General features: G+C 38.3%; 1 long non-coding RNA gene across 2 annotated transcripts in view; it reads right to left on the bottom strand.

Annotated features, from left to right (window-relative positions):
• LOC117505318 overlaps window positions 1–24484 on the bottom strand; it is a 117869-nt gene that overhangs the window by 24585 nt on the left and 68800 nt on the right. Inside the window, exon 3 of one of the 2 annotated variants that reach the window (XR_004559067.1) lies at window positions 16110–16121. The exons of the other annotated variant lie outside the window; for it this stretch is intronic. This is a non-coding gene — a long non-coding RNA (uncharacterized LOC117505318). Of the gene's footprint in view, window positions 1–16109; window positions 16122–24484 lie in introns of those variants that run through there. 2 annotated transcript variants of the gene reach the window in all.

Consider the following 24484-nt stretch of genomic DNA (forward strand, 5'->3'; position numbering starts at 1 on the left):
AAAACAATATTAGTATTGTTTGCTCCCAGATTCTCTGCAGGAAATGTAATATTGTGGTTTTGGGAAACATTATTGAAGAATTCTATATTCTATGATGCACTTTTACACTATAACAACCTCAAATTCTTGCAAAACCAACCCATTTTATTTTTGTTTCTTATTGTCTAAAATAGACTTTAGTTGACAGCATAGAATCATCAGGAGTTGTAATCGAGGTCAAAGCCCTAATTCTTCTCTCGTGGAATGTTTTTTTAATCCATTTACGACAAACATCCACTGGCTTTTTCTCAATCAATACTAAGCGTACCACAGTCTCTTGAAGCAACCTCGATTAATCTGCCCAAAGACTTCGACCAGTTTTTTTTTTAAACAAGAGATCTGGTGAGTTCATTTCATGTCAAAAACATATGGTACGTTAGATAATCTGTGATTAAGTCAGTTAACCTGCCAAAGTGAGATTGCATACAGAATTTACAGAAATGAATCATCTATTTTCTATCAAGGCCTCTACTCAGACCATGGTACTCTACTAGTAGACAGTGGATTGCTCCCTATAGGTTGAGCGTAATTTGAGTACTTCGACGTGAGAGAAAAATGGTGTAGGAAATGAACACAAAGGAAAGGAAAAGATGGATTGGAGTCAGATATGCAGTCATGTGGCCATTGCTTCACACTACCATGAGCTCAAAGATGAAGCTCTCAATATATCAGGCAACATAAAAATCCAAAACTCAGTGACAACTATGCAATTTTAGGATGTAACAGAAAAAAAATGAGATCACAAATAAAAATGGGCAAAATAGAGTTTCTTTGATAGGACTGCAGGAGTCAGCCTTAAGGATTAGTTGACGAGTTCTGACATCCACAAAGAACTAGCTCTCGAGCTTCTTCCTTGTGCAGAAAGGAGAAGGATGAGTTGTTTTGGGACAGTAATTGGGATGCCTTCTGGATATAACCCTCTGAAGGTTTCCCCCAGCACATCCAGCTGGAAGAAGACCCAAATATGCGAATAGTTTATATATCTCACTTATCCTGTAAATGACTTGGAACCCCAGAGGGCGACCTGTAGAATAAGTCTTGGGATTGCCAATTTATTTTATGTTTCCAATCTCATAGTAAACACTCTCTGCATTAAATGGACTGCATTTATATAGCGCTTTTCCATCTGCATCAGACTCTCAAAGTGCTTTACAAATAATGCCTCACATTCACCCCGACAAGGTACTGGGGATTAAGGACCTTGCCCAAGGGCCCTTAGTGATATTCCGGTCAGGCTGGGATTTGAACCGAGGATCCTCTAATCTCAAGCCCAAGACCATCATTTCCTTGCTGATGATCTTTGATCAATACCTTCTATTTCTCCAACCCAGAGCACTATTTCTGATGACTCCATTCTTCTTCTTTCTTCTTGTTCTTTCAGCTGCTTCCGTTAGGGGTCACCACAGCATTCGTTTGCATCTCACCCTGTCCTCTGTAATATCCTCTTTGGCCTCCCTCTTCTCCTCCTGCCTGGTATATAGCTCCACCCTCAGCATCCTTCTCCCTATATACCCTGGGTCCCTCCGCTGAACATGTCCAAACCATCTCAATCTCTCCTCTCTGATTTTGTCTCCAAACTGTCCCACCTGAGCTGTCCCTCTGATGTGTTCATTCATTCATCATGTGTTCTAATCCTGTCCATTCTCATCACTCATCCACATCCTGTCACGACTCCATCAGCCAACATCTATTAAATCAGGGTTGCAATTCTTAAAAGGAGGGGATTTCCTTTTCTTCAGTAGGCCTCAGGCCAAGTATATATAGACATACATATATTTATAGCACATTTCATGAAAGCGCGCGAGTCTATTTGAAGTCATTCTGTGACGTGGACAAAGAGCAGAAAGGGGTCTCACACCCTCCATGAATCTGGCAAACAATTCCTGGACCAGTTGGTTTCTGCACAGGGGGGGAGTTGAGAGCAGGGGTGGGAAGAGCTCTGCACTGACAGTCTTCCAACACACACCACTGCTGCCTCAGGCTGGCAAGTCTAATAACATCATCTGTGTGAGACATTACTGGTGGATCTCATATTTATTACCCAATATGTCCATTGGGATGGGTGGAAACATTATTACAGCAGCCAGCCAGCACCACAATGCTCATGTTAGAAAATTTAGCGCGGATACACTGTAGTGAGGCAACTGTTGGCAATGTCAGACATGCAATTTGAAAAATGTCTCTCAAGTAGCATAATTATGGCTCTCACAAATTAAGACAGAGTCTTCATCAAATGTGATGGCTATATTTCAACGGCACTGGAAAAACTCATGCAATGAGGAAAGACAAATTCAGAAAAATGGCTAAAATTAATTAGGAATTGTAAATCTTCCAGCATTGGCATCATCGACACCATTCTGCAATGTGATTTATGTCATGTTCCTTCATATATATATAAAATATGTAAGTCATTGCAAACATTCTGATTAAATGGTCATAAAATACTGAAAGAAAGGAAAGATTTTTAATAAAGCTGTTGAATTATGACACTGAAAGGAACCGTTTTAAACTGTTTACCTTAATTCAGGTAAGAGATTAAATTAAGCTTTTCATAAGAAAAACCACATTTGCTGGCCGTGACTTTTGCTTGATGAGGATTTGAAAAAGACTTTTCAGATGATACAACAAATACTACAGAGACGCTTTTCTGTGAGGGCTGTGGGGTGTCTGAAAGGAAAAATAAATACTTTTAGTGATTTGTCCTTGCAAATCCAACTATATGTCCCACTAGAACTGAAGCAAAATTGAAAAGGCTGCTTGCTACAGTGCAGCGAAGTGAAAAGCTATTTGTGATTTGTCAGTTCCAAAACACTAAAATTACTTGAAACACAGTTCTTAAGACGTTTTTTACACCAATCAGGAAATTCCATTATACATATATATTTATATTTTTCAGATAACAGTGCTAGCAATGAGATGTCATAACCTCAGGTATAGAGCCCTTCAATAAACACCCAAAGATTCATGTAACTCTGCAACATGTAATGTCTCTAGAAGTTCAACCTATGATGGAGAAAGGTAACTGGAGTCTTTATGGAGTCAAAGTGGCTAGACAGAGGTGTGCAACCATTTCAATGTCTTTGCAAGAAGACAAAGGTCGAAGTCTTCAAAGTTCTGGTGATGCAACACCTGAATGCTAACCAGTGGTCAAGAGTAGTACGCCCCTTGGGCTTTTCCCTTGTTTCCCTTTGGGTTGCCACAGCAGAGCCAAGGTGGAACAACTTGTTGATTTGGCACAAGTTTTACACCAGATGTGATGGCACATTACATTGAGAATGGGCAGGATGGCATTTAACCTGGAACATTCTACACTGACAACAAGCACACTTAACCTCTGGGCCACCACCCCTGCCAAACAGTAACTTAGAAGGATGACTAGCTTTTGATAAGGACTCTGGTAAGTGGACAAAACCAAGGGAATGCCTTTGACCTTTCTTCATTAAATAATGATTGACAGCACGTCTGCCTGTCTGGCTGCTTGTCAGGACTCAAAGCAATTCAATGTGATGGCGCATGCCTCAAAGTACAGCACCAGGATACGTCACCTGACCCTGAGGCCTTGTTCAGAATGCTTGTAAAAATCTGATTTATGTGCATATCCACTTTGAATCTGATTCAAAAGTCACGTGAAATCAATTTTTTTTTTCCCCCCCAAATTCATTGCGAGCCTCATTCAAAGGTGGTCTGAAATGCAACGCAAATCACATGTTTCCAGATCTTTTTGTATCTCAACACTGAGATAGGATTCCAGGTGTATTTGGACTTTTTTTGTGTGCGTGCCATGCATGTATGCATGGCACATTTTTCTTTTCATGGATTGTTTGGCTGATCCAAACATCACCTGACAGCACACCTCATGTCAAACATTTTATAATACATAAACGTAAAAGCATAAACTTTCATTATTTTTTATAATATCCTGTGACGAACAGAGTTCTGTGTTGGATTATTTGCATTGTTTGGATAGTGTTTCCGTGTGTGTGTGACTTTTATTACTGATATTAAGATTATAGATAAGGACTGCATCACAGATACACAGATCAGATCTGGTCTCCTTCTATATATAATGAGTTATAACAGATTTAAATCAGATATGCAGTAAATCCAATTTAAACTGGCAGCCTGAATGAAGAGGCAAACGGAACTTGTTCAGACTGTCAAAAAAATCCAATTTATTAACATATCCAGTTTGAAACCTATCCCATGTTGCTGATCTGAACAGTCAAAAGTGGCTTTCAGTCAAAAGTCTCTTTTTCAAAATTTGTTTCAATCTTGATTCATAGATGGTTTAAAATGTGATTCAAATCATACTTTTTGCAAATCCATTTTGGTCTGTGTGCTCCTTTCAGATTCTGGATGTGTTTCGTTATGTCTGTGACTTTTCACGTTGCTCACTGTCGCGTCGCTTTCTCCCACTGAAGCTCTGATGGTGATTACCTCCAAAGATAATGTATACATCAATGCTGCCTGACCTGCATCCGCATTGACCTTGTAAACAAACAAGAGCTGAAGCAGACATGTTTTGCAGAACGTGTGTATTTTATACAATATACAAGTAGCATGTGTAAGATGGAATGTGACCATTACGACAATTTCTCTGAGTCATAATGGAAAATGAGGTTGACAAAGGCTAATGCAATTTGTTGATATTGATAGTTCCACAAATTGGATGCCGAGAGGTAGCCAAGATAATTAGAACTACTTTCAAATAAAAATAACTCAATAAAGAGGGCGGAAAATCAAAGGGAAAAGTCAAGCAAAATGTGCCGCTGACTGCGAGCATCTGAATTGGGGCAGCAATAGCAGTTAGTGTTGCTCACAAACTTAATTTCAGCATCCTCCATGTTTGATATGCTGGAAAATTAGGCCGCTGACATTTCTTATTACCTCCTCTAACGAGGTTATTATTTTCTTCATCAGCTGGCTGGTTGTTTGGTGAGTGGGGTTGCTCAAAGAACAGTTTTACAAGACCTTACTGAAGAGTGTTGTGGCCAGATTGAAAAAGAGGCATTTCAATATTAGTGTGCCAATGAGCGCCCATTTAAAGCACAATTTGGCATCCGTTCCTGTTGGTGAGGTCAGTAGCGCACATGTCCCGCATTCAGGCACGTTCTGTCCAAGCCGTCAGCAGGAAGGAGAGGTGACATAAATTATTAAGCAGAGTGGCGTGGAGAAATGTCCTCTGCTCAATCCGACTCTGCAGATCATTATTCACAGGGAAGCACAGCTCAGTGATCCGAGCCTTATTCATGCACTGCTGCTCGCTGCAAATGGCGCCAATAACACTGTACATCAGAATATTTCCTCTGTGCATGCCGTTACTGACAGCTTCTTTGATGATCCCTTAAAAATTCAAATGACTTGTGTGAGTTGAAGCAGCGTGAGCGTGGGAATGAGACAAGATGCGCGCAGAAATATGAATTACAAGCATTAAGTCAAATGTAGGAGGCAGGAGGAGTGCTCATTTTAATGCAATTTTCGTGCACCTTTTTCCAATTTATATACACTAACTTATTTAACTGGTGTTTAAAAGAAAATCTGAATTTTGATTTACAGACAGTGCTGATTCAACAAAAACTGAATGCAAGATTTTTTTTTTTAAATTACATTAAAGAAAATAATCCAATTGCGTGATAAAATAACTCATTTTCATTTATTTTTATGTTGCAGGTGTGCCGCCTGATAAATGATGGCACAACAACAAAATCTATAAATGCTGAGTCATACAAATATACATATATATGTGCTTTCTTTTCCTCTGTTATTAAGCCTATTTTTTTCTTATTATGTAAATATCGTAAAACCCTAACTTATCGTAAACACTAACCTATTTAACTGGTGTTTAAAAGAAAATTTGAATTTAGATTTACAGACATGGCTGATTCAACAAAAACTGAATGCAAGATTTAAAAAAAAGAAATTACATTAAAGCAAATAATCCAATTGCGTGATAAAATAACTCATTTTTGTTTATTTTTATGTTGCAGGTGTGCCGCCTGATAAATGATGGCACAACAACAAAATCTATAAATGCTGAGTCATAAAAATATACATATATATATATATGCTTTCTTTTCCTCTGTTATTAAGCCTATTTTTTCGTATTATGTAAATATCGTAAAACTCTAACTTATCGTAAACCACTAACTTATTTAACTGGTGTTTAAAAGAAAATTTGAATTTAGATTTACAGACAATGCTGATTCAACAAAAACTGAATGCAAGATTTTTTTTAGAAAAAATTACATGAAAGAAAATAATCCAATTCCGTGATAAAAGAACTCATTTTCGTTTATTTTTATGTTGCAGGTGTGCCGCCTGATAAATGATGGCACAACAACAAAATCTATAAATGCTGAGTCATAAAAATATACATACATATGTGCTTTCTTTTCCTCTGTTATTAAGCCTATTTTTTCTTACTATGTAAATATCGTAAAACCAGAAAATGCGGCTTGTATTTCTTTTTGATTTAACATGCATAATATTTTGGTGACATAACTATCGGACTGTTAATTTTTATTTCAGCCGTGGCTCTCATCATCAAAATTACATCATCTCTTAATAATCTGTGTTTTTGTAATGAGAATTTTGTCTTTTTTGAGCCACATTTTCTTTCCTAATAGAAATATTGAAAAAAAAATAATAATCTCAAGTCAAAAGCAGACACATATTTGACTTGATGTTTAGCAGTTCTTCAAAAGTTTTCAAAAGTTCAAAAGTAAAACAAAAATGGAAAATTCTGTAATAGTTATACACTGATAGTTGTGCAAGCTGCCAAGTGCATGTTGGCCATTTGGACCTTGTGGATTTTGCTGAACTCTGGCCACCAGGACTCTGCGATGAAATATTCACAACCAATGTAACAGGTCTATCAACCTTTATTTTATTTGTTTTGCATGATCAAAGATGCCAGCATAGCCCCATATAGGATGTTGACTGGTCCTGACCAGTATCTATCAGTCCAAAATTTCAGTTTGAAGATATTGAGGACCCACTGTCCATGGACTCACAAATATGCACACATTTATATGCACTCACACACATGTACTAGTGCATACTACACCACCAAAGTGGGCCTATTACAAGTTTTACATTGCTTCACGCTGGTTCAATTTTCATAGATGTCCACAATGGGTTCCGCATCGGCCCGCCTTTTATTGGACACTTGGGGTAATGTACCACAAAGCAAAGCATAGATGAAGCCCAAAAGAAGAAGCCAGGCATCTCCAGCCCGTCAATCTTATTTCTGCATAGTGAAATTAATCTCTGTTTCTTAATGTTTGATGAAAACTATCAAACCTCAAAAGATGTGCTTCTGTGAATATCTACTAATTGATCTCTGAAAGTGTTCGAGCCAACACTACGCCAACTCAATACCACGGCAGTAATTAGCGGCGGCGGATGCTTGGTGCACGAGCGTGCCTTCTTGCTCCAAATACATAGAGTGATAATGTTGAGGCAATCAGACAGGCATCTTCCAGAAGACATCTTTCAGTAAATAAAGAGCAACAGCCTGAACATCAGAGGAGACTGGCTTTTAAATTTGGATAAAGTGCCAAATGAAATTATTTAGGTGCCTGCGGTTTTTCATGGAACTTCCTTAGGATACGTGCACAAAGCAATTTGTCCATTATTATTTTCTCATAAAGCAAAGGGGAAACATAATTTAGGTTTAAAACATTTGGGGGGCTCTAATGTTCATAGAAAGCTTCAGCAAAGTGAATTATAGGTGCAATGAACCTCATGCTTGTGTGAAAAATGAAGCACTTAACACCAAGTTGAGTGTATTGGGAGCGATCGTGGCACCATATGGCTTCATATCCACTTTCAATACCGATGTCTGAATTCTGACGGACAAATGAATAAACTCAAGCTGTCGCTGGGACTGCCAAGAATGGATGGAAACACTTGTTACAAATTCAAGTGTGAGCGAGTGAGTTGGAGAGATGGTCAAGCAACTCAAACAACATGCATTTGCTTTGGTCATCTCAACACGAGTTCCTGTGCGAATACAGCATTCCTTTGGAATATCGATTAGTTGCGCAGATGCAAACAGTAGATTTAAATGGAGCAACTAAATCCGCATACAGAGAAGTGCAACATTAACTGAAGAGTTCTTTCAGAATGCCAATACAGGTCCTTCCTTCCTGTTGCTGCTCCACTGTCCAATCTGCACTTCTCCAAGTAAGTATATATATATATTTACTTATGTATATGCCATATCCACAAACTATGCAATCATTTTGTTAAATCTGTTTGCACACTGAATTTATATTGTATTTGTGTACCTCTTACACTTTACACAATATTTCTCTATTTGTCATCCTCTTGGCTTACCATGCTTAGGAATTTGTGTTTGCCTTCTAGTTTCATATTTTCTGCCCTAATGTTGTGCAATTCTACTTCTGTTGTGATGCTGCACATTTCTCAAAGTAGAGCCAAAAAAGCAATAGCTTGCTTTATTATGTGCAAGATGCATTGAGACCACATCTGAATATACTTGAAATAAAGCTATGCAGAAAAGATAATGTCCTTTGAATGAAATTTTGTTCAAGAAAATGTGCAGTCAAAATAATGTCAAACCAAAATATTTCATGTTAATTCACTTTTACATTACAGAAATAAAAGTTTTCTAATAATCACTAAATTTCCAAATGTGGACCATAACGCTATACTTGATATTACATATTTAACTCATTAATACTGAGGCACATTAGCATTAGCATGTGTAAACATTAATTCAAGGTTAGCAGTTAGCAATTGCATATTGCAATGTGCTATCTGTTAGCAGTGGCAGATGCTAATGCTAACAATGGTAGAGGCATGCCACGGTTGATGTTAGCCAATAGGGATCCAAATTGTGGTTGACGCTAAAGTTAGCAACACATCTCCTGTTATATTAACAAAAGGTTATTATATTTTACAGCATTACTCATAAATTTGTGACATTTAAAAGATAATCCTTGAATGTGAACTATCCTCTGGTTTTACCAGAACATCTTGTTGATCAATTATTAATTATATCTTTGTGAAATCATGCATTTGGCTACAAAGTTCAAAAGTAATAAGGTTATAATTTATCAAAAAATCTTTAAAATCCTACCGTCTATGAAGAGACGGAATTAATTTAACTTTTTCAATAACATTTGGAAATTTTAAACTTTGTCTTTTGCTGGTATACTTTAAAAAACAACTTTTATACACAAATGCAAGGTACTCAGGCCTTTTGTAAAATACTGCATAATGCAACAACATCATACTTTTAGGAAACTAAGCACTTTGAATGGCAAACCGAAGCGCAGAATAGCAAAAAGGTTTTTTTTTTTTAGCTTTTATCTTCCACCATCAGGGTCAAGAAGAGGCAAAAGTGCAAAGAAAGTCTGTTATTCAATGCTGCCATTCAACTCCAAAATTACAAATAATGGTTTCCTGTGCACAGAAAAAAAGTATCTGGCAAATGGCAATTTTTCATCCTTCAGGACACAATTAAGGAGCCAGAAAAGTACATCAGACTCCCCTTTAAAATTCTAGCAATAAAAATGGATTACAATGGCGATGCTGCAGAAGACAAATCGAAACCGGTGGACGATACAGTCGAGGAATATTGGAAAATATGTTTTCCAATATTCCAATATGTTTTCCAGTTTTGCAAGAAAGGATATTTATTTTCATCTTTGTGCATTTCTTAGAAGGAAATATAGAGCCATTTCTCTTGAGATGTGGGACAACAAAGCCCCTTTTCGTTTCCTCCATGGACCTTTGAGGACAGCGCTGAAAATAACTCCAGGTGACAGCCCTTGGGGACACATTCAGACAACCATCACTGTTTCTTTTTAAGCCCACCTCATCTACAACTACTTTAGAAGCAAGGCGGAAAAGCTTATTTTTAAAGTATCTATGTAATGATCTTGCAGTTGGAGATCACAAAAAAAGGAATCTGACATACACACTGGAGCGGGACATGGCCACATTAATATTCTATATAATGGTGAAGTTTATATAAGGATAAAAATATACTTTTCTCTGTTCAGTGTGGACCATTTTATGTCCAGTCTCAAGTGCATCTATTTAGTTAAAAGCTCAAGAAAATGTTGGCACCAGTTTTCAAAAATTGATGACAGCCATGCATGAATTATGCAAATGTTTGTCCTTGTGCCAAACAGTGCATCTCCTGAATAATAATTACGAGAGGGACTGAGTATGCAGAATATGTCAATATCTCTGGCCAAATAAAGAAAAGGAGGCACGCGTGGCAAAATGTAATGTTATTTAAAAACATGAGCTGGTATTCTGCTTTTGTAGCCTCTTGTGTGTCAACTATACCGTTGAGCAATGAGAGTTATTTTCCAAAACCTAAAACACCCCCCCTCCCCAATACCTCAATTTGAATATGTATCCATGTCCGATTGGCGCCAATGAAATCACAAACCTTGAACATACAATTGTTGTGTAGCTCTGTTAAAAAAGCCGTTGAATACTCACGCCAACTTCAATGAAATTTATCAAATGGCAATGAGTGAACTTATTTGTTTCTTTTTTGGCTACTGTAGCTCCCACGCTGATATGGTGATAGTTAAGTGGGAGACAAAGAGACGCTAAATCAAACCCCTGGCACGGACAAAGCGGCAGCCGGATCGCTACTGGCGATTTGATATGCAATTACCTTATTTGCTCATCCGGTGTCGTCTTGTTGGCAAGACAAAGGAGTCCAATTTCAGGTGAATCTTATCACTTTTTGTATCAGTAAGTAGAGATCGGTATACCTTAATTAACCAAGCAGCTTCCTTTTGTGTGCTTGACGCACTTGAGTGTGTTACTCTACATTACTGCACTGTAGCAGGAGTGACTGTAACCTTCTACTGTACGCTTAAATTGTCTTTCTTTGCAGCATACATCAAGACGCTAAAAGAGGACAAACATTCATACAGATGCTTGAAATGTGCCTTTTTAGGTGACTTTCTTTACCGCTTATCTCAGACATTTCAGTATTCAAAAGTATATCATGTATTTAGAGATGTAATACGGAAATGTCAAAGAATTCATTGATTTAATCACACACACAAAAAACCCAGAGTTTTCAAAAGGGTGCATAACTAAAGCTTCAATTTTTTTTAGCATCAATTAATATTTGTGCAGAACTTTTGTCAGTTAATTTTGATGACAGTGTGATTCTTTTGGCTGCTTCCATTTTTGCTTGGGGTCCAGCATGCATCCAGATGACGCAGCAAAACAAATTTTAAACTAAACACACTTCCTGGCATAACTCCAGATATACAAGGAGACTGGGCACGAGTGAACTTTGAACCCTGATATAAAGGTGGTGAGAACCAACAACAAACCAACCAACAGACTGGCAGTTCCTGTGTTGCATCACTCAGTATTTGCATAAAATATATTGTTTGTCTATTTTGGCCCTGCCCAGCTGGCAACATAGTGACCACTTGTCTCGCATAGCTGTAAAACACCCACTTGAATTGAAAATAAATGGCAGCTGGTCGCTTTGCCTTTGTCTCTTGTAACAAATGCGGCCAAGGGGTGATGGGGTCCCAACCATGACTTACAGCATTGTAACTAATGTTATCAGCACACCCTTTACTGGGCAAACTATGTAATGGTGCCATTCCAATGGCCAGAGTATTTTTCTGCATTGTTTATTTGGTAAAATAAACAAAATTATTTGCTTAACTTGACTACCGCACCAGAACCAAAGGGACTTGTGTAAAGAGCGCAACTCAGTTTTTGCTAATTTTATTTGGTAAAACAAAAGTTTTCCTATCGACAAAACTTGTGCCAAAAACGATATGTTTGTGAAAGGCTCATGTCGGCTGATATTAGCTATAATATATAAGCTAATAATACTATATAAACTATAATATACTGAGGAAATAGATTTTTATTTAAAATAAAATCCAACACAAATTTGCATATGAAAAGGTGTGCAGAATTGATGGAAAAGTGGCCACAATAATGACAAAAAAATAACAAAATAACCTTGAAAAAAAAAACTTTAGTGGGAAAGCAAAGAGAGGCTGATGTGCTTAAATACAGACATGCACTCGAGCATAAATCTGTTCGTCAGCGTGCCCATTAGAAGCTGTCACATGCCTGGCAGGTTCTGTCACTTGGGCAGATGGCGCAGCACAATTAAGCCCACCACATCTCTCAATCAATCTCCTGCAGGCTATGTGAAGCTTCTGGACCTAAGTTAGCTGTTTCTGTTAAAACAACATGTTTGTCCACTTGATATTCAGCAACATTACTGTCCTTACAGAAGAATATGTCCTTTTGATGTCACTGATTTTGTACTGGACTGCCTCTGACCCCTGTCTTTCACCCCTTTCTCCTGTTCTGTCCTCTCTCTTGGCTTGTTTGACAACTGGACGAAATGCAAGACTACACTGTACACAGTAATCAAGAGCAGGTGTTTTATTCACGCCCAGTTATTGTGAATGGGATTTTTTGGGCCAGAAATTCATCAAGGAACACAAAGATTGTGTGACAGAGGAACGTGATATCCCGCGTTCACGTTGTGTCCCATGTTGAGCACACAAAAGAAAGAGAAAATCGATCCGGCGTATCACACACCAGCGAGGCCCATTAGCCGTAGCCGGTTGAATAAAGATAGCTCTAACTGAGGAACGAATACAAACGGGAAACATCTGTTGTCCACCCTACGCCCTTGTTGGTCCTGAGGATTCAGGCTTTGATCAATGGCCCTTACAGCCACGCTTCTACAAGAGCTCAGATCAAACAGACTACACCAAGACAGGTTCATACTGCATACAGATGACAAAAGGGAAAAATTCCACCATAAAAATATACAACAAAAGCACAGAGGCTGGAATAATTATGTAATAATCTCAGTGAATAAAAATAATCAATGAATATGTTGCTTTGGGAACTAGTACTCAGAATCAAAGCACTGACTAAACAAAAATTATCTATGCAAAAGGCATTAAGGCTCATTAGTATTTGACAGTTGCTGGAAGCTAAAAATAGAATCCCATTTGTGGAAACATTTTAAACTGTTCTAATATGTTATCTATCAGCATACGTGTGTCATGGCCCTGCTTGGCAATGGCCACAAACAATTGTGACTTGTGACTGCTAATGGGACCTGCAGCGTGGCCATCAAGTTGTTAATAATCATAAAGAAACATCTCTGAATTTACATAATTTCATATAATATAGTTCCTCGCAAACAAGCTCAACTTACTTGTTTTTTAAACCAACTACATGCTAACTATCCAAGCTAGCAGTCTGAGTAATTATTGAGACACGGCTAGGTTAGTTAGCTTGCAGGCTAGCATGGTTGTGACCCAGGTAGGAAATTTAGTGCATGAAGGGAATTAGTTTGTACGATTCTGTCTTGTGTTTCAACTGCCTTCAAACAATATCAACCTTCTTTTGATTAATTTAAATATCTGGATCAGAATTTTGCTACATTTGGTGGAAGCAGCATGATAGTGAATAAATAAGAGTTACACATAAAATGTATATAGCTGCCACTTGTTTACTCGCAAATTATGTTAATTGAGTTATTGTCTAGCTATGTGGTTATCAGCCAGTTAGCGAGATGTTTTAGTGCACATGCGACATTTTTTTTTTCTTAGTTAGCTCACAGGGGTGCATGACAGCTAGCTGGAAAACAATCTAATGATACAAAATTCTATAAATATTATTATGGACTATCTTACAAATTTTAAAAAAAACCTATAGCAATCACTGTACTGAGCAAAATTTGACTAAACTAGAGTCAATGCCATGACTTGTTCTGTTGTTGACTTTGGGGTCCTATGTTCCTTTGCGCATGTGTGTTTTTCCGTTCCCACAGTAACATGGGATTGCATTGTTGTTTCCTCATAGTTATCAGAAAATAAGGACCTTATGGAATGGGAATATTGATGGCACAAAATCTGGGTGTGATAAATAAATAAATCTACATAAATATTATTTTACATTTGATTGCCTTTGGTGAGAGCATTTCATGTTGGTTTGCATTTTTTGCCTTGTGGACGACAAGCGGTGATGCCATTTTCGTTAATTACAACCACCGAGTCGGACCAAAATCCCTCCGAGCGTGCAAGAGATGATGGGACCCTGAAAAACTCTACACAGCTGTTATCATTGTAGACACCGTTTGCGATATCAGCAGTACACAACAGCTTTCGATTGGGGATTAGCTAAATTTTGTGTCCAAAAAAATATTTAAATGGTAAATCCTTGCAAATCAACAGACTGCTTGGAATTACACTGAAATAACATTTGTCGAAAATAGTATAGGTCACCACATAGTCACCTTACCTAAATTTGTTTACCACAACATTAGCTAAAACAGCCTGAAGCTAATAATAACTGTTTGAAAACTACATGTTCTTGCAAATAATATTAGTTTCTATCACAAAATACCAACAAATATTGCTTGAACAGGTTTAAAAAGTGGAGTCATGAAACTAAATTTTCTTTAAAAACTAAAATATTTTGTTTTATTCCATCCGGGTGTTGGATAAGAAATTGAAGACGACTGCTTTCCCTCTCTCGCGTGAAGAAATATGACACATCCTCATTTCTAGCGGAAGAAAGCCAAACACCTCACTCAACAGCGGGCTCGGCTCCACCGTTGGTCTGCCAATCCCGCTGTTGTATTTCCCCCACCTGTGACAGGAAGATGATTCACTCGGCCTGCCAGACTGCATCTAGGGACTGTGTGTACTGGGGCGTACTCTCTGCCAGCACCAACAGCGAGAAAACAGCACCTTCCGTGCTGCACCCTGACCTGCAAATGCAGTTGATAAAATAATGTGGCTTGCGAGCAGATGTATCATAGTCAAGGTGTAAAGATTCACCAATTTGAATCAAGGCATCGGGCCAAATGATTACGATGTGGCAGGCGGGAGCAGAACTGAGCTGGAGAATGAGAGCGAGAATGTTCAAATCGCTGTCACCCTGCATAAACGTGCCACCTGCACCACAGAACCAAAATGAGATTTCAAAATAAAATTGGATTTTTGAAGAGCATGTACAATTCTGAGTTTCTGAACCGCCGCACGCCACCTGCGTTTCCTTCTCTGTAAGTACTAAATAGAACAGAGACAACTTTCTGTCAGACTCTCCTCAGAAACTCTACAAATGCTTTTTCTTAAATGTTTTTAACTGTGATTTCTTTGGCAAATATATGTTTTAATTTACTGTGGTAATCAATAAAGTCTACAACAAGCAATGAATAAGTTATTTGTACACTGCTGAAATGGGGAAATGTTTTTAAAGTGACTGCCAACGTCCCCGTGGGAGATTAATTGAACGTGCACGCAAAGTTCTCACAGAAATTAATTGGGCTTAAGTGGAACGAAACCTACAACCTTCTTGCCATAGCGCAAAAGTGCAGACTAATGATTCGCCAGCTATAGCATGAAATAAAAGGTCAACTGAAAAGCTAACAATTATAAAAATAAATTAATTTGAACGTGCTGTAATGCGAAAGAGACTGGATTTCTCTTGAAGATTGAAGATTTACAATTATGCCTCCCATTCACACTCACACACACAGCAAAGCTGCTACAGGGCGCTCAGCTGGACACCAGGGGAACCCTGGGGAGTGAACGACATTTCCCAAGGGGCTTATGTGATTTTTCTGTCTGATGAGGAATCAAACAGAGGTTCACTCTGAACCCACCGCTTTCACCTGGAGACCATCACTTCCACCAACAATCACCCAAAACTATCCGAAAGCTAAATGAAACTCAAGCTAAATGGATATAAAAATTTTAATGTGAAGCTAACTACACAAAAGCATATCTGAATATACAACAGACTAAAATTAAATACCCACTCAAGTAATTTTCAATTCAAACTTAGTATAAATTGTTGATAGAGCTAACTAAACAAAGCTAGCATGACATAAAAATGGACTAAAACCTTACAAATTCTAAATTTTACTGAACAAATTTTTAAAACTACCTTAATATAAGTCTAAATGAACAGAAAATTAATGAAACATTAAAAAATGAACAAGATACAATGAATTTAATATAATGCTAACAGAGTATAAAGCTAACTGAAAGCTAACAATGTAAAATTGACTGAATATAAAGATTACTGAATCTAAAACTACTAGAATATAAAGCTACCTCAAAGCTTAATAAACCTAAATGTAACTGAATATAAAGTTGAGAGAATTTAAAAATACATGAAGCTCGAAGAAAAGAAAAAAAAACTAACAAAAATGTTCTGAAAGCTCAATGAAAAAAAAAAGAAACAGTTAATGATGTGAATTACAACAAAAACCTTATCCAAATCTTAAAAGTATTGTAAAATTACGTCCACCAGACAAACATGGAAAATGACAAATTATTAAATTCTAAAAATATATGTAATTTTAAGATTGACATGATTTGATTTAGTTCACAGTTTGATCAACTTTGTTTGTTAAAAGCACATCTTTGAGACATTTTTAATGTTTTATTGCAACAAATCAAATTTTTTTTAAATATCAGGTTTTTTAATAGAAAACATTTGCAAAACAACTGCATTACTACACACCACTTCAGTACAAAATGAGTCATCCTTATTAGTTAATGTACAAGAATAAAGGAGACTACAAGGGAGTGAGTACGTTTTATATATATAAATATATCCATTTTCAGCACTACTAGCCTGTGCATCAAAGAATTTCAAAGTGAATTAAAACAGAAAATCAACACTTTCACATATGGAGACTGGGAAGAGTCTGAGAAAAAGGTAAGCAACTTAAGAGGGCTCAAGAGTTCAAAGGTCTAAATGGAACAAGTTGGGCACTCATCAGGTTAATTATTTTTTATTTCCACTTGCTGCAAGACATTTCCAGGTGTTCATTATTCAAACCATGGAGAACATCCTGCAGGTGGTGCCATGTTCTCATTCGTAATTAACTTCCCAAAACACAGATCATGGTCTGCAGTGACCCTGGCGAGTCTCAAGGCGTTACTCTTACTCAGGTTTGTAAGTGCCCTTTCCCAGTAAACCCTCCACTAACATGGTGACGGTACCATGTGGCACAGAATTACCAGAAATGGGTCATGCTTCACCACAGATAACCAGAAAAAAAAACAGCATTGGATGCGCGACAGCTACGTGATAGTGCAGCAGATAAGTGAATATTTACTGAGGGATCCTTCAAATGGTGATGCAAGCACCAAATTTGGCATGTACTCCTTGGACATTACTCTTTTAAAAATGCAGAGTGGCCACATGAACTTTCAATAGGCGGCCAAGTAGGGCTCAGTTGAAGAATTACACAGGGGTCAAAATTCAAAGATGCTCCAATCATATTGAAAGGTATTCCATATTATTTGTCTGATCATAAAGATTCCAAAAAGGTATAGTTTTGACTATCTGTGAATGAATGTTCTGGAGTTATGGGGTAAAAACAGCAAAAACACTTGAGAAAGGTCAATTTCAGTTTGTACAGGGGCCAAAAGTTAAAGTTGCTCCAATTTTGGTAAAAAGTGGTGCAAATTACTGGTTGAGCTAATAGGATTAACAAATTGAATAGTTTTGACTGTGTTGAGTCCTTGGTTTGCAAAGTAAAGGTTAAACAATGTCGGCATCCATTGGATTCTATGACATGTGACATATGTTACCCTGTAACATTATAACTAAGCATTATACATGATGCAAACTATTCCTTTTTAAAACCATATTCACTCAACTAATAATATGCATCACCAAACTTGGAGGAACTTTAACCTTTGACCCCTGTACAAACTGAAATTGACCTTACTCAGTGTTTTTTTCTGTTTTTACCCCATAACTCCAGAACATTCATTCACAGATAGTCCAAACTATACCTTTTTGGAATCTTTATGATCAGACAAATAATATGGAATACCTTTCAATATGATTGGAGCATCTTTTAATTTTGACCCCAGTGTAATTCTTCAATTGACCGCTACTTGGCCGCCTATTGAAAGTTCATGTGGCCACTCGGCATTTTTAAAAGAGTAATGTGTAAGGAGTATGTGTGCCAAATTTGGTGCTTGCATCACCATTTGAAGCATTTTTTCAGTTATCCGCTGCACTAATGACAAGCCACAACACCTGGGAACTCAGGGTCCTACAGGTTAAGTGTTGGAAAAGGTTCCTACAGAATTCCTAAGGCACTGTACGTGCCAGGCATCTGCAAATACAGATGACAACCGAACAATTCCAGACTTTATGGCTAATCGAAGCTGGAGGTGAATATCTATCAGCAGCAGATTAGTCAAGCGTTCACTCAGGGTGCACATACATAATGGGGCATTGCCGGCACTCGTGGAGAATACAAAAGGCCGCAGTGGTGACTGAATGTCTATGTTTGCTTTGGAGAGATCAGGCATGCCCTCTGTGTTACAACATAGGCCACCTGCAGTCTGGGAAATAGGTTTCTGAAGGGAATTAGAGGATTCTGATGAATGAACAAGACAGACATGAGTAACCCGGCCCAATATACTGCTTATCTACAAGCTTATGTTGCACAAAGGAACCAGATAAGCTCAGACATGCCGGCAGAAGGAGGCAATATGATGAAAACGGGTCATGGGGGGGGTCAAGAAAACATACCCAGGTCAAGATCTACAGGAGTGCGGTCAGTTGTGACAGGGCACATGCTTTGAATTGCAGCAGAACAGTTAACCATTGACGGGAGCAACTCGTATGCACAAGATTCATGCCATTCATGGTCATTCTAATCCAAAGACCATGAAAACTAAAGGCAATGTCTGCCCTGGGCAGTAAATGCAACACTAATCAATGAGAAAGAAGGTATTGTGGTTGGACTTGGAGGTCAGGTAGTATCATGTTAGTACGTGTGTGGATGAGATGCTTTCATTGAACTAGGTGGTCTATGTTGCAGCAGCAAGCACCATGCAATATAATGAAGCTCTTATTGGGATACTTTTGAGGTCACAAACTGGCGGCCTGCAGGCTCGAACAAGCCTACAATCTGATTGTTAGCCCATTGTAGAGCTCAATCAATCATGCATCAAACGGCAGTAATGTCATGGTTGTCAACAAAAGAAACTCAATTTATTTGAGTGGACTCATCCATTATTGCGTCTTGCCCAAGGTATTGCAACATACGGCACCTCAAGGCATCATTTGTAAAAATTTGGCCATGCAAAAATTGTAAACTGTGATCATCGAGCCAGTGATTGTAGCAAGGCCAAGACCATGCTTATAATATAGGATAAGCATAGATCTTGAGGTAATGGCATGGCTAATACCAGTAATGATTTGTAATGGGCGCAAAGCAGAAGAAAACACAGCACCACCAACAGTTCTGGGGTGGTACATGTGTGTCAACATGTAGTGTGCAACAGTATGAACACATCTGTAGGCAATTCCACATATTGTCATAGAAGACTGAGAAGAATCATTGACATTAATGATGGAGGGAAAATTTGGAATTGTACATTATTCAGATGAAGCTGAAAGAGGCAAATTCCACTCATTCAGTTCTCAACTTCATGTCTTTCACTATGTACTTGTCCTTCTCAAGGAGTCTAGTTTAATTTGATATGAACCAGGTGTCAGGATTCAAACCTGAAAACCCTTTAAAATCCAAAGGGTCACATGATTGATGACGAAATGTTATTAAATGAATGGAATTATAGAAGTGTTAGTTGTTTGGAATTTTATAGAAAATTCAAACAGAATAGATTGATCTTATGTGCAGAATGAGACGATTCAGTTTTGATGGGAACCTATTTGCGAACAAAACAGGTTAAAAACTTGTTTTGCAGAGTTTCAAATATATGATACTTTGATTATACTGAATTTTCCAGAGTATAAGTTGCACTGGACTACAAGTCGTACCTTTTTCTTTATGTGTAACTCAGTTTTTATCAGTGTTTAAAGAGAGGTGACTTTAACAACACTCAGGAATTCTGTGGAGCACATGTGCACGCCACAGCATCTGCTGTTTCTTGACATAAAGACATTTACATTCTGACGAATACTCCAGAAAAATGTGGCAAAGCTGGAGTTGGACTCAATAAAAGATGAAGCCAGATGGGTTTTGAGTCAACTCTGAGATAATATTGATGACCTCATAATTGATTTCATACATAAACATACCCCGCGTCAGACTTCGAAATCATTCCTCAAAATATTCTGCTACAGCACAGCATTTTCCAAGAGGCAAATGTGTCAGATCACCATTTGGCACTGTTTTTGCAAGTGAAAAGCATACTGAGTTGCGTGCAGCCCTCTGTGAGTGCCACACAATGAGCCACAAGTGACAAAATTGCAATCATCCGCGGCGTCAGGAGACAAAGCCCATTGATTTGATTTCTATTTAATTATTGTACTTTAAAATCCTTTCTGGGCTTTTTTTCTTCAAACCTGCACAAAAGGAAACTCTTTAGCCATTAACAAAATAACTACCCACATTTGAGAACTGCATTGCCAGTTTCCATCTGCAAGAGCCCACCTTCAGCACTCCATTTAAATCTGAGCCAACGTGGCAAACAACACAATGGGGTGTCACTGAGGTTAAATAATTGCATAAATACAGTGTGACAGGGGCGCTTGATTTATTTTGTAGAAAACACTGGCTGGAGGTTAAAAAAAAGGCTTGGCAGACTCATCAGACACACAAATGCATAAGGCAAAGAGGACAAGGGAGCCCAAGAAATAAAAGAAATGTCTTTGTAAGGCAAAAAGTTGAGTTAGACTACGACTCGCCAAGCTGTCAATCGCGACGTTCATCAAAGACCCACCCGCAATCTATATATTGATTAAACTGTCCATCTCTGAAACTTTACATGACATTATTTCTAATTAAAAACTCAGCCATAAATTTTGGGCTTTACTACCAGGCTGAAGCTGTAAATAAAAATCAAGCGAGGCCAGAAACAGATTGCAGTACCCCATCAATGCTTTAACGCCACCGTAAAATGGTCACACAGGTGTGATGATACCTTTGGGACCGTGGTAAGCAGACTGCCAGGCTGACAAGAGGGAAGCCAGTTGGTTTATTCTGAAGATGCAAATCAATAATTGCCTCGCTTTTGTTTTGTCAAACGACAGACGTTTCCTCTCAGATGGGCTCGGGAGGAGGACAGGCATACGGGCGGGAAATATGCAAATAAAATTTTCATCATGTGGAACGCCATTGCTCTTGAAAGTGATGAATAATTTACAAAGTTTAATGAAAGTGTAAGAAAGTATTGTTTATACCTGACTTTTGCTTAGCCAAGTATTACTCAAGCTCCAAAAGATGGGTTGACAGGATTTCTACAACACTGAAAATTCTTGCAGCCATAGACAAAGCCTGTGTGACAGCACCCATATTTTTCCTATGGAGACCCAGAACAAACGATATGAAGCCTGAACACGCACCTCTGTTTCAGTCTGAACCAGCTAAGCTATCAGGTTAACATCAGTTCAGGTGTTTATTAAATCATATTTCTGGGAACTGCTAATTGGTTCTCCAAACAATCTGGTTTGGTGTTGACATTAAAAGTTATGAGCCGCTTATTTTCTCAGTAATCATGCTTTAAAGGGACTGAACAGATCAGGCTACCAATAGCTGTAAAAACTGCTAACGCCATTAGCATACAACATTAAATATGATGAGAGTGTCACTACACAACAAGCCATAGTATTCTAGGTGTTTGGAATAAAATGCTACAATGAAACAGACACACCCCTCAGCAACAGCTAGCGGCTGCATCGAGCGGGAACTGAGTTACAGACAGTGACACACCCAATTATACATTTATGGCTTAAAATGTCTTAAACTGAGAAGTTTAAAGAAATATTCATGCCCATACATTTGTCATGTTGGGGAAACTTGCTATAGGGACTAAAATCTTTAACGTTTGTTTGTGTCTGCTCTCAAGTTAGACATTTTAACAGACTCCTATAGAAATGTGTTCTTTTATGGAGTGGCATCAAGTGGCCAGTCAAAGAACTGTGAGTTTTTCTTCTTCCGGCAGGGTATCATCTGAGTCCTAGGATCACTTCTCACCTGGTCCATTCTGTGTGGAGTTGGCAAGTTCTCCCCGTGTTTGCGCGACGTCCCTCTGGGGTGCTTTGGCTTCCTCCCACTTCCAAAGACGCGCAGGTTTGGTGATTTTCCTGCCAAGTACGCAGAGACCAGACTACATTTAATAATCCCTGAAGATAAAAAAAAGGCACTTCCACTGTCACCAAATATCTGATGTTGAAGACCGACACACAGACTCTCAGGCATAGCAGATGACATTTGACAAGTTGTGACTACCTCGGTGTGCACACCGGTTGTCAGGCGGTTATCTCCCATAACAGCCAGCAGCAGAGTGGCGGTGGGGGTTCTTTTTGAAGGGCACAGGAGGATGTCTGATTGCACAGGTACCCGCCAAAGGGAGGGAGGAAGTTGCAAGAAGAAAATTACGAAAAGGCATGTCACGGTCTCTGTAGCCTCTACCGCCGACAAAGAATAGTGTGCGCAATCATTATTCATCTGTCTGTGTTCGTCTCCAGGGCAGGTCTCCCTCATCACCATTCCTGCCAGAATGCGAGTTGCTGTGACCACACGAGTGCTGACTTGATCATGATGGAACGGGTGGAGGAATCATATTTGGTTAGCTGATAGCCAGACAGGCAGGTTGCTTGCCAACATAAAGGATGCAGCTTCGGTCTCGGTGAGGAACAGAGAATCACCCTCTAGGGCAAAGCAAGAACTAATGAGTGAGGTAGAAGGGACAAGATGGAGTAACTCGCTATAAAAAGAGCCGCAGTAATCTCTTCCTCTCACCTTAATATCCTAAGAGACCGTAGCTCCTCTGTGAAGCCTTCTGCCTACACACATCAAATGGAGCTGAACAGAGCGACGCACCTTACAGGTGATGAAGTTTTAGACAGGTGCAGCCAAAGTTTTAGAGGTCCTCAATGGTGTCTTTAAGAGTGAATGCAAATTCTGACTTCAGTATCTACTTAAAATATTACTGATCCCACACCTTGGCATAAAAATGCCAGTGGTGGTTTTCAAATTAGAGCCACTTTGGGCTTCTCCATCATGTCAAATGGTATCAGAGGTGTAAAGCAGTGCTTCAGTCTACTCAACAGAAGATCGCCCTGTTTGTTCACATTCACAAAAAATTTCACAGCGGGAAGGGAAGGAACATAAGGAAGCAGCGAACGGCTCAGGATGTTATTTTATTGACACCCAAACACTTGCATGGTTCTGATCCCCACACTGGCACGTATAATCTTGCGTGCCAGTGAGTAAACTCAGCATAAACTGTGCCTGAAGTGTGCGCAGCTGTGCGCCAGTGCGCAAAGAAAATTTTGAAATGTTGAAAATTTCTGGCATGCATTCATTTCGTGAATTAATCTGCACAACCTATTCAAAGACACTGCGTGTCAATGCGTGTCTTTGCGCGCATTGACATCGCAGGGCATCTGAACTTGAGAGAATGGTATCATCAGCCAAGTTCTGAGAGCAAATGAATCATCGACAATGAAATTATTATTTTATATAGTGTGGTGTCAAGTGGAACATGGATCAAAATCGTGCAAGTGTCAAGGTGCCTTAACTTTTTGTGTCTTTAGAAGTAGGAATTTACGAAAACCTAAATAAAGAAAATGGTTGTTGGGAACTGAGTAATAATAGTAATTGGGTAACCTATAGTGTCTATAGACATCTATAGAAGTAAGAGTAACAACAGTAATGGAGCAAATGTCGATAGAAGTAATAGAAAATAAAAGAAAGTGATTGTTGGTAGCTGAGTAATAACAGTAACTGAGTGTCTATTGAAGTTTATAGAAGTAATAATAGTCATGGAGTAACTTCTAGTGTCTATAGAAGTAATAAAAATAAAAGAAAGTAATTGTTGGTAGCCGAGTAATGACAGTAACTGAGCGTCTATTGAAGTTTATAGAAGTAACAACAGTAATGGAGTAACTTCTCGTGTCTATAGAAGTAATAGAAAATAAAAGAAAGTGATTGTTGGTAGCTGAGTAATAACAGTAACTGAGTGTCTACTGAAGTTTATAGAAGTAACAACAGTAATGGAGTAACTTCTAGTGTCTATAGAAGTAATAGAAACTAAAGAAAGTGATTGTTGGTAGCTGAGTAATAACAGTAACTGAGTGTCTATAGAAGTAATACAAACTAAAGAAAGTGATTGTTGGTAGCTGAGTAATAAGAGTAACTGAATGTCTATAGAAGTTTATAGAAGTTTATAGAAGTAACAACAGTAACGGAGTAACTTCTAGTGTCTATAGAAGTAATAGAAACTAAAGAAAGTGATTGTTGGTAGCTGAGTAATAACAGTAACTGAGTGTCTATAGAAGTTTATAGAAGTAAGAAAGTTACAACAACTTAGTAAAGATTAGATAACATTGTTAGTAATGGAATAACTTATACTGTCTATGTAAATGTATACAAGTAAAGTAACAGGAACTCCCTGTTGTAATGCAGAAGTAACAGTCACTTTGT

Source organism: Thalassophryne amazonica, chromosome 23 (assembly GCF_902500255.1).
Source record: "Thalassophryne amazonica chromosome 23, fThaAma1.1, whole genome shotgun sequence".
Classification (NCBI taxonomy): domain Eukaryota; kingdom Metazoa; phylum Chordata; class Actinopteri; order Batrachoidiformes; family Batrachoididae; genus Thalassophryne; species Thalassophryne amazonica.